This window comes from Eutrigla gurnardus, assembly GCF_963514095.1.
Source record: "Eutrigla gurnardus genome assembly, chromosome: 10".
In the NCBI taxonomy this organism is placed as follows: Eukaryota; Metazoa; Chordata; class Actinopteri; order Perciformes; family Triglidae; genus Eutrigla; species Eutrigla gurnardus.
The window spans coordinates 14,173,789-14,182,717 of record NC_139924.1 but is presented as its reverse complement, the minus strand read 5'-3'; the positions used below and the strand labels follow the sequence as shown (position 1 = coordinate 14,182,717).

Sequence of the window (8,929 nt, the reverse complement as noted above, 5' to 3'; positions counted from 1 at the left end):
TTGTCATAAACCACGGAGAACAGCATCTCACTGGCCAAAACAGCTTGTGATGAGCTTCAGCTCAATAAAAACACTCGTTAAGTTAATACTATAAGTTTATACTATAAGTTCAGCAAAGCATTCAAGGTGTCAGGATGCTGACTTCCTCATTGGGCGAGACAACAAAAACCAACCTTAGTACTTCTTAGTACCTGTACCTGTAGTACATATATATATATATATATATATGATGGGCAGCCCTCTCTCTATGTCTTCTTCCTTCTCTCCCCTCACCAGCCCAAAGTCTCATACACAAATGTGTAAAAGAGGGTGTTTGATGTGAAGCTGTAACTGACCCTGACCTCTCTGGAGAACGCGAAGTCAAAATAACAGCGTTCTGGATAAATCAGCCGCTGTTATCATCAGCTAGCATGCCGGGACATTGGTGTGTCACTGTAATTAAGCCTCGCCGTGTACGAGATTGGGATCGGCTGCTGCGTGAAGCCGTCAGCGCTGCAGCGGCAGGCTCGGAGACGAGCATGCTCCCTGTGTTTTCATAGGTCAGTTTGCTGACTGTAGTGCCCCGTTGCTATGCAGCAGGTTGACCTATGGCTGTGCTAACCTTTTGTTCTTCCATTTTCCACCAAGCAGAGCAAACACTGTGGCTGCAGCTCCAGTAGACTCAACTCCCATTAGCATATCTAACTCCAAACACAAAGCATCCTTTTTTGATAAAATGACTTCAACTAAAGGAAAGGATACAGTGTGCTTAAGCATATACTGTGTAACTCAGAAATCCATCAAATCATTTGGAACGGCAAAATGCTTTTGATCTACTGAACTCCATGATTTGAATATGAGTCCTTCAGATTCAAACAAAAGACTCACCAAAAACAGATGAGTGAGATGATATGGGTCAGTTATCCAATCTTCTCCTTCCCTTCAAACCTTTGAGTTTCGGGTCCAGGAGGTCCTTTGGTCACTTTAAGAGGTCGTAATAGAAAGAGCAGTGGTGCTTTGTTGTAGGGGCAAGCCCATTTGGCCTTCACTTTCATTTTTTTAGGGGCACCAAGGCCACATGACAGAGCACAAAGGCCATTGAGTAAAATGAGATGGTTTTACCTTTCAGATTAATACCATAACATCCTAATTCATAACAAAACATGAATTATCTATTAAACTATTTTTAATACCAATATTAAGTTAATGTTACATTGGATTTTTTTTAAATAACATCTTACAAAGGAATTACTATTTGAAAGCAATAAAACATTCTCTATGAAATCTTTATATATATAAAGATGCACGAGCACATACACGGGTAGGTAATGTGGACATGACGTAGCTACGTCTGAACTCCCTCTCATTATCGCTCGGTGTTCAACGCTGATCTCCCCCCCGCTATCGAGCCGTTTTATGACTGAACATATTGTTGATGACTGTGTAGGACACGGGGTCGGGCTGGGGTTTCAGACTCGTGGTGTGAGCTCTGATCCACAGACATGCGACTAGCCTACTGTGCACACTAGAGTGGCTGTAATTCCATAAAAGCCCACCACGCATCTCTAGCGCTGTTTACACTGGGACTTTGACAGGGGCACTAAGGCAACCTTGGCCGTAAATTGAACATTTTTTCACAGGGCATCAAGGCCAAAGTGGGATGTCGTTGCCGTCGTGAAATTCCCACCCTGATCGCAGGTTTAATTTCTCTTTGTAGTCAGTTGTATCGTCTACCACAGAGGAGAGCAATAGAGTGTGTGTGTGTGTGTGTGTGTGTGTGTGTGTGTGTGTGTGTGTGTGTGTGTGTGTGTGTGTGTGTGTGTGTGTGTGTGTGTGTGTGTGTGTGTGTGTGTGTGTGTGTGTGTGTGAGAGAGAGAGAGAGAGAGGTTTGACCTACCGAAAGCACTCTACTGTTGCTCCAGGCTTCAGTTTCATGCTGTACTCGACTCCATCAAAGTGAATTTTGACGGCTTTAGTGCTAAATAATGTAAGCTTACTTCTCATAGCGAGTAGTTTCATTAACATGAACTTTAACATTATTTACAGCTTTTATTATTTGTATAACCCCTTAAGATTATTTAACTTTTTTTCTTCTTCTAGTAACTACATGAAAATGAATTGAGTTGTATGTATTCGTTCAAATTATATATTTTTTTCTTCCCACAAATTGAACACGGATGTGTACACAAGAAGCAGAGTAGGATATTAAACCCAAAACTATAGTTAATTGATGGTCAGTTAATTGCTCTCTCATGTGTCTTCTTCCTGCTGTACAACATTTACCACAATACATAACATAGCCTCCTCTTCTACTAGGAACCCACAAGAAATAGGCAATTGGATTGATCCTGGCATGTTATTTTATCTAGTTCTTACATTATTTCTGGGAAAAAAATGACATTTTATCTAACTTTCCCCACATAAATAATAACAATACATTATTTTATTTATTTATAACCTGTTTATATCATTAAATGTGGCACTATATGTACATTTTACAATGTTATTTTGTTCATTTAAAGAGACATTGTCACATAAATCTCTCTAGCTCCTCGCTTTTTCAAATGCCGGTTGCAACTACGGTAGCCGTTATATACCAAGAAGCTATGACAATGTCACCCAATACCACTTCACCAGTACTTTTCAGGTGATGAGGTTGATATTTTAAACCTGTGTGAACATGTATAAGAATTACTCCTCAAGCAAGATAGTGATTTATGTTGCCATGTTCATATTGGTTTATTTTTGGTAGCCTTCCATTACTGTCATAGCCTATAGCATCAGCTAACACAAATGAATGTGACTAAAGCGCTTATATTGCTCTACAACACTGACTGTAAAGGCAAGAGGTCGTGTCCGGGACGTCCACCTCGGGGAGATAACAAAGCTCGGTAAAAGTCGCTCTCCGGTGGGACGTGGGCGCACCGGTCCCCGGGATGGATGCATCATGGACGGATGAAAAACTTGTAAAAGTCACTGTCCGCTCTGGAAGCTGATGTGATCTCCTTTCATTCATGCTGGCTCTGAACAAAATCGCGTTTAGGTGTGTATGTCCCTCCTCTGCGGTTATTGTTTTCAAAATGGCGGAACGACATGGCCTCCTGATGACTTACCCGTCCAATGTAAATACAGATAATAAATTAAGATTATTGGCAGAGGTAATTATACACTTATGAGGACATATTTATGAATGAAGATATTGATTTTAGCTAATAAATTCCTCAAAACGTTACACACTGTCCCTTCTAAGAACACCTGCTGCTAAATTGTTAAATTTAATTAAATGTTAACAATTACAATATTCCATTTTGTAGTCATCTATGAGTTTATTTGCTTTTCTTGCAACCTTGCAAAATGTATTGCAAAATACTGCAAATGATATAAAATAACATTTCTTACAGTAAATCTCCTGCAAATTTAGTCATCTTTTGCTGTCATATTGTCAGATTTTCACTTTGAGATTATCATGGCCATAAGTATTCACGATAATACACATATTTGACTAAGTTTATTGTGCATATGTAGTTTAGGAAGGTGGAGAAAGGCTCCTCTCCAGATCCAGTGATGCTGCAGCTAACAATCATCAGCAACACTGAATGGGGATTAACCACATGTGAAGACGAGTCTCTTTTTACTCTCTGTTCGTTTACTCCTGAATTCCACTTCTCTTGCAGCGTCATTTCAAACCTCCCAAGTCATTTATGATTCCGTTAGCATCCACGTGTCATCTTCACAGCTGGAATAATTCACATCACAGGAAGCAGCTGTAAGATCTTTGGGCCTGTGTGCCGTCCTTCCTGCCGTCGGCTGCTCGGTGATTACGTGCCGGCTCAGCCGCATGCTCATCAGCAGATCACATTTCATGCCCTTTAAACCCCCAAAACTGTACTTGTCCGCTCAAGATGCTTCCTGTAAATGTGTACTTACTCGCACGAGTGGTTTGAATAACTGAGACCATTAGTGTGCTTGTAGTCACCGACACGATCGCATCAATTTAGTGTTTGTGTTTATTTTCATTTTTAAGCATACAGTATGATTGTGATGTCGATTTGATTATTTCAAATATTTAAATGATTCTGCTTGCATGCAACGTGTGTGTGTGTGTGTGTGTGTGTGTGTGTGTGTGTGTGTGTGTGTGTGTGTGTGTGTGTGTGTGTGTTATGAGCTGCTGAAACTCTTGAGTGCATTTCAGCCTCATTTAAATCCGTCAATACTTCAATTAGAAGCAGACGATGGGGCTCAAGGGAAGAGCAGTCTGCATGTTTCTCTGCTTTATTTGCACTCTCTGGCTGTCTTTGTTTCTTACATCTCCAGCCATATGAGAAAGATTAAAAAGATAAATATCACATTATTTTTTTTACTTTATACCCTCGTTCATTTGCCGGCAGCTGCGTGTTTAAATCTCCCATTGCGTACAACAAAGCCTACATTTATTTTCCATTTACATTTCCTCTTTTTTTTTTAGCTTCATTAAATCACTCTGGTGTTAATCCCAGCTGAATATTTGATTCATACATTAAAATCATTCTACATCATCTTCGCTGCTCCTTCGTGAGTCTCTGTGTATCTTTTGCTGTTAATCACAATGTCAACATAGTGAATCCTGCTTGGCTTATATAGTTGCAGGCTTGTGTCTTTTTCTCTATCCTCTGAAATCAAAATAGGGGAGAAAAAGTGTAAGGAATGGATTAAACAGTAGGTTTATCTACTCTCTGAAAGATTGGCATGCCTGGCTGTCTAGTTTGCATTGGCTAAATATTAAAGCATTATACTGCTTGTATGACTGCAGGCTCACATGTTGCCAGTCAAGACACCTTTTAATGTACACAAAGCATTAAAAAACCAAACAGAGATAGCGTTTTAAACTATAATGGAGTCAACTTTAGCTAAATTAGCAAGCTAGGGACGAATGATCGCACATCAAATACTTAACTATTAATGTCCTCTCCCTGAAATAAGTCTCCACCAAGGCAAAGATGGTGTTCAAGGCCACCGTTGGCTCAGATGGTGCTTCTGGTTTTATTCTACAACATGTTACCCATAGTTCTCAGCTGAAGCCTCATCCACACTGTTCATCCCTCACCCCCCGTCTGCACCTTTCTTTCTTTCTTTGTTCCCCTCCTTTTTCTCCCTCTCCACCCTCGCAAGTGTTCTTTTTCTCCCTCGTCTCCCCTTTCTCCTCTACCCGCCCGTGTTTTATTGCCAGCCTCCTGTAATATCGCTGGATATTAAAAAATATACATCAACCGAGCAATTATGGGCTATCAAAAAGAATAGGTTTAGCCCTTTTAGCCTGGGGGCCCTGCGAGCGCTGCACGGTCGATGCATAGAGATGAGATGTGGAGGAAGCCAGCGAGCAGCCTCCCCTCGGCTCGGGCCTCTGAGGCACCAACGGGATCGGTGACCATTGTGGAACATTTAAAACGCCGCAGTCGACATCAAGTGGCAGCGACCTTGAATATTAAACATTTAGCATGTTTCATTCACATGTATAAACACACACATATACACACACACACATATATATATATATATATATATAATGTATATAAGACAGATTTAACACCATTCTTATATATATATTCATATAGAAAACATGTGCACATGCTTTCATACAGAAACATGTACACACACACACACACACAGACAAACACACACACACTGAGTCTTGCCTGCTGTCACATGGTGCCCTCTCTCTCTCTCTTTGAGCAAACACGAGCTTCGCCGGCGTTAACTCGCGCTGCCAAGGCCGCAGATTTAGATGGAGAAAATAGCCCCAGTTAAGGAGCAATAACATTTAGAGAAGGGGCTGAGAAGACTCTTTTAATAGGACTCACTTAAAATTCATAGTTGCTATGCAAAATAAATCAGCGATTTCCTGCGCGGGGGCAGTGGGAAAGGGGATGATGGCGTGGGGAGCGAGGGAGAGGGAGGGGCTGCGAGTGAATAAGAGATGAGGTTTAAACGTTGGCAGTCCCAAGTCTGACACATTTCATCATGTCGGGGGTGGGCGGGGGCTGAGCGTGCACGTAGGCAAACACAAGCACGCGGGCCTCGGGTGTGCACCCAACACATACACACACACACACACACACACACACAGTAGCACCCGCTTTTGATTTGTGTCGGCTGCATCAAAGAAGGGGAAAGAGTCAGAAAAGGCTGAAGGAGCCTGTGTGTACGTGTTCATGTGTTTGTGAGTTCACTCTTGATTTCAATTCATAGTACACTTATATAAGTTAGAGACAGCAATGAAACAAACATGGTTGATGCTATCGTCAGATATCACAGATATATACTGGTGTCAGTGTAAAGACATGTTTTAGCTACGCACACACACCATTAGGCATATATATTTTACCAACAATGTATTTTTACAGTTAAATGAGTTGCTTATTGTGTTGAGAACGTAGAGAGGTTGAAGAGAAAGCTATCAGAATGAGCTCCCATATATCGTATGTCACATTATCAAATAGAGACTAGACATTGGACAACATCAACATACATATTACTCATCATTGCATATCTTTATGTCATATAAAGATGGAGAAGAAGAAGATTAAAATACCAAAGAATATAACAGATAATTAAGAGTTTATATCATTTTGTTTGCAGTATTTATTTTTGTTATATATTTCTACTGACCTTACCCAAAAAGAAAAACATGAATGAGATGGTTTTGCCTCTTCAAGGAGAATATATAGCAAATGGCACCATTTTGATTCAACTAAATTCTTCTTTAAACATAGGCGTGTATCTGAGGTTTTCACCACTAAACACATTGTCAGAAGTCCTGCACTCTCTCTTAGACTTGTTGAAACACCAGAATCAGACTTAATAATAACCACAGAAGCATTCCGGCTCGAATAAGAACCTGCACACATATTGTAGAATGTAGATACGTATACTCTACTAAAATAATAACAACATAGCAGGAAACCGTCTGAGCGATTGTTCAGCCTGCTTGTGCTGCAGAACGGGTGCAGTTTAACACACCAGCACAGTATAATAAAGATTCATTATAGCTTCAAGTACTTTAATTGACTTGTGATTATACTCCTAGTATGAGCAGACTGGCGCCTGTATGAAGCCCAAACAAATGATTACAAAGTTATCTACTATTTGACCCAGGGGGAAAGTGTGTGTCGGGAGGCACGGGCATATTTCTAAATGGTGTTCATGGTTATTTGTGTGGGCCATTGCTTGTTTTTTGCATATGCATCCCTATGTTTTTTCTCAATCTTGCCCAGTTTGTACACTTGCATACTTTACGCCTGTGCAAGGCCAGTATTGCTGTCTTTGTGTATTTGTGAATGTGTGTGTGTGTGTCTGCTATTATCCGTGCATGTCCGCATATATCCCAATGCGTGTGTGTCTGTGTGAGACAACAGCACGGCCAGCGGACTTGTCTGCTGCGTATGAATAATCAAAGTGGTCTCTCTCATCATTAAATCATCGCTGTCCTGGTGGGAGCCTGAGGAGGGAGATGGAGGGAGATGGAGGGAGCGAGCGAGGGAGAGGGATCATAGTTAGCGCTGCAGGGGTACATGCACTCTCTCTCTTCTCCATCGTGTAGTGTGGCGGAGATGTGTCATGAGCACAAGTCGTGTCTGCTCTCTCGGTGCTCGCCCACTTAGCTCCCCCAGACGCCGCCGCTCCCATGCACACACATTCATACATGCACGCACAGTTTAACACACGGACACGTTATCCGAGAGCGTACAGACATTCACACACAGACTCAAACACACGTACTGCATCTCCTCTTGGAGGAGAGGGCCTCCGACCTCGACCACACAATCACTGCCACATGTAGCCGCCACTACGCTCCTCTTTAATGACACTGCACATGTTGGCATGAGCTATAAACCTTCTGAGATGGTACTTAACACTGGCCTAAATGAAGAGGAACTTACTGGTGATCAACATCAATTCATTTTTATGATGTATTTGTCTAATGTAAAAGGAGCCACTCATTTTAAAGCATTAAAAGACCAAACAAAGTGGAGCACTTAGCAGCTGAGGAGACAGAGATTCCCCTAAGGAGCTGGTAAAGACCAAACCATATCATATATTGGACTCAACATGTATCAAGTGGACACAATCACAACATCAAATGAATGAAGATGTTGCTCCATAGTTTGCCATACTGAATTTATAGGTTGATAATATGTCAGTGCTGTGTTTAAAACTTGGTTATACTGCCCCCAAGTGGCCAAAAACGCTGTCGTAGTATTATGGAATTTATTAGTCGTCAATAATATCTTTGAAAAAGTGATTTGAAGATTCTATTTTGGCTATGATGTTATTAACAAAAGAATTGCATAATACATTTGTAAAAAAAACATTGATTGATTAAAGAGCTGTACCTTCAGACGGTCAACATGCAGCTGATTTTTTAGGTTTTAGGTTGTTTTTTTAGTTGAACTGCAGTTGTCTCTTCATTTGCAAAGACCAGGACCTTAAATTAAGACAGTAACGTACAAGAATTTAACGTCTCCTTCTTGTGTAATTTAGAGGCTAATTGTTGCACACAGATGAATAAAGACGTTGCCTTCCTTGCATGGAGCTAGGGATAGATCCCATTAAATGTTAGTGGGCTTTCACTTTGATTGTGTCCAGTTTATAAGCATCACACAACCGGCAGCAGTCAGAACTTTTAAATTGTTTCACCTTGCATTTTAACAACTGCAGTGATAATTGAGCTCATCCAGATTGATGAAGATTAACATATTCAGTCAGTCTCCTCAAACTGCGTGAAGTTAATCTCGATGATTCCAATTCAGGAGCTTCACTAGAGATCATTATACGGTGAAAAAAACCTGAAAGTCTCTGCGAGTGATCGGGAGAAAAAAGACAGAATGAAAGAAAGCGTGAGTACGAGAACAGTGCGAGTACAGACTGTGATGAGTCCAAGTGAGAGACGTTCACGCCACACACACACACACAC

The 8,929-nt window shown here is 41.0% G+C and overlaps 1 protein-coding gene across 4 annotated transcripts in view; it reads left to right on the top strand.

Annotated features, from left to right (window-relative positions):
• Positions 1-8,929, top strand: part of LOC311020060 (cell adhesion molecule DSCAM-like) — a 103,275-nt gene that overhangs the window by 72,327 nt on the left and 22,019 nt on the right. The window lies entirely within an intron of this gene.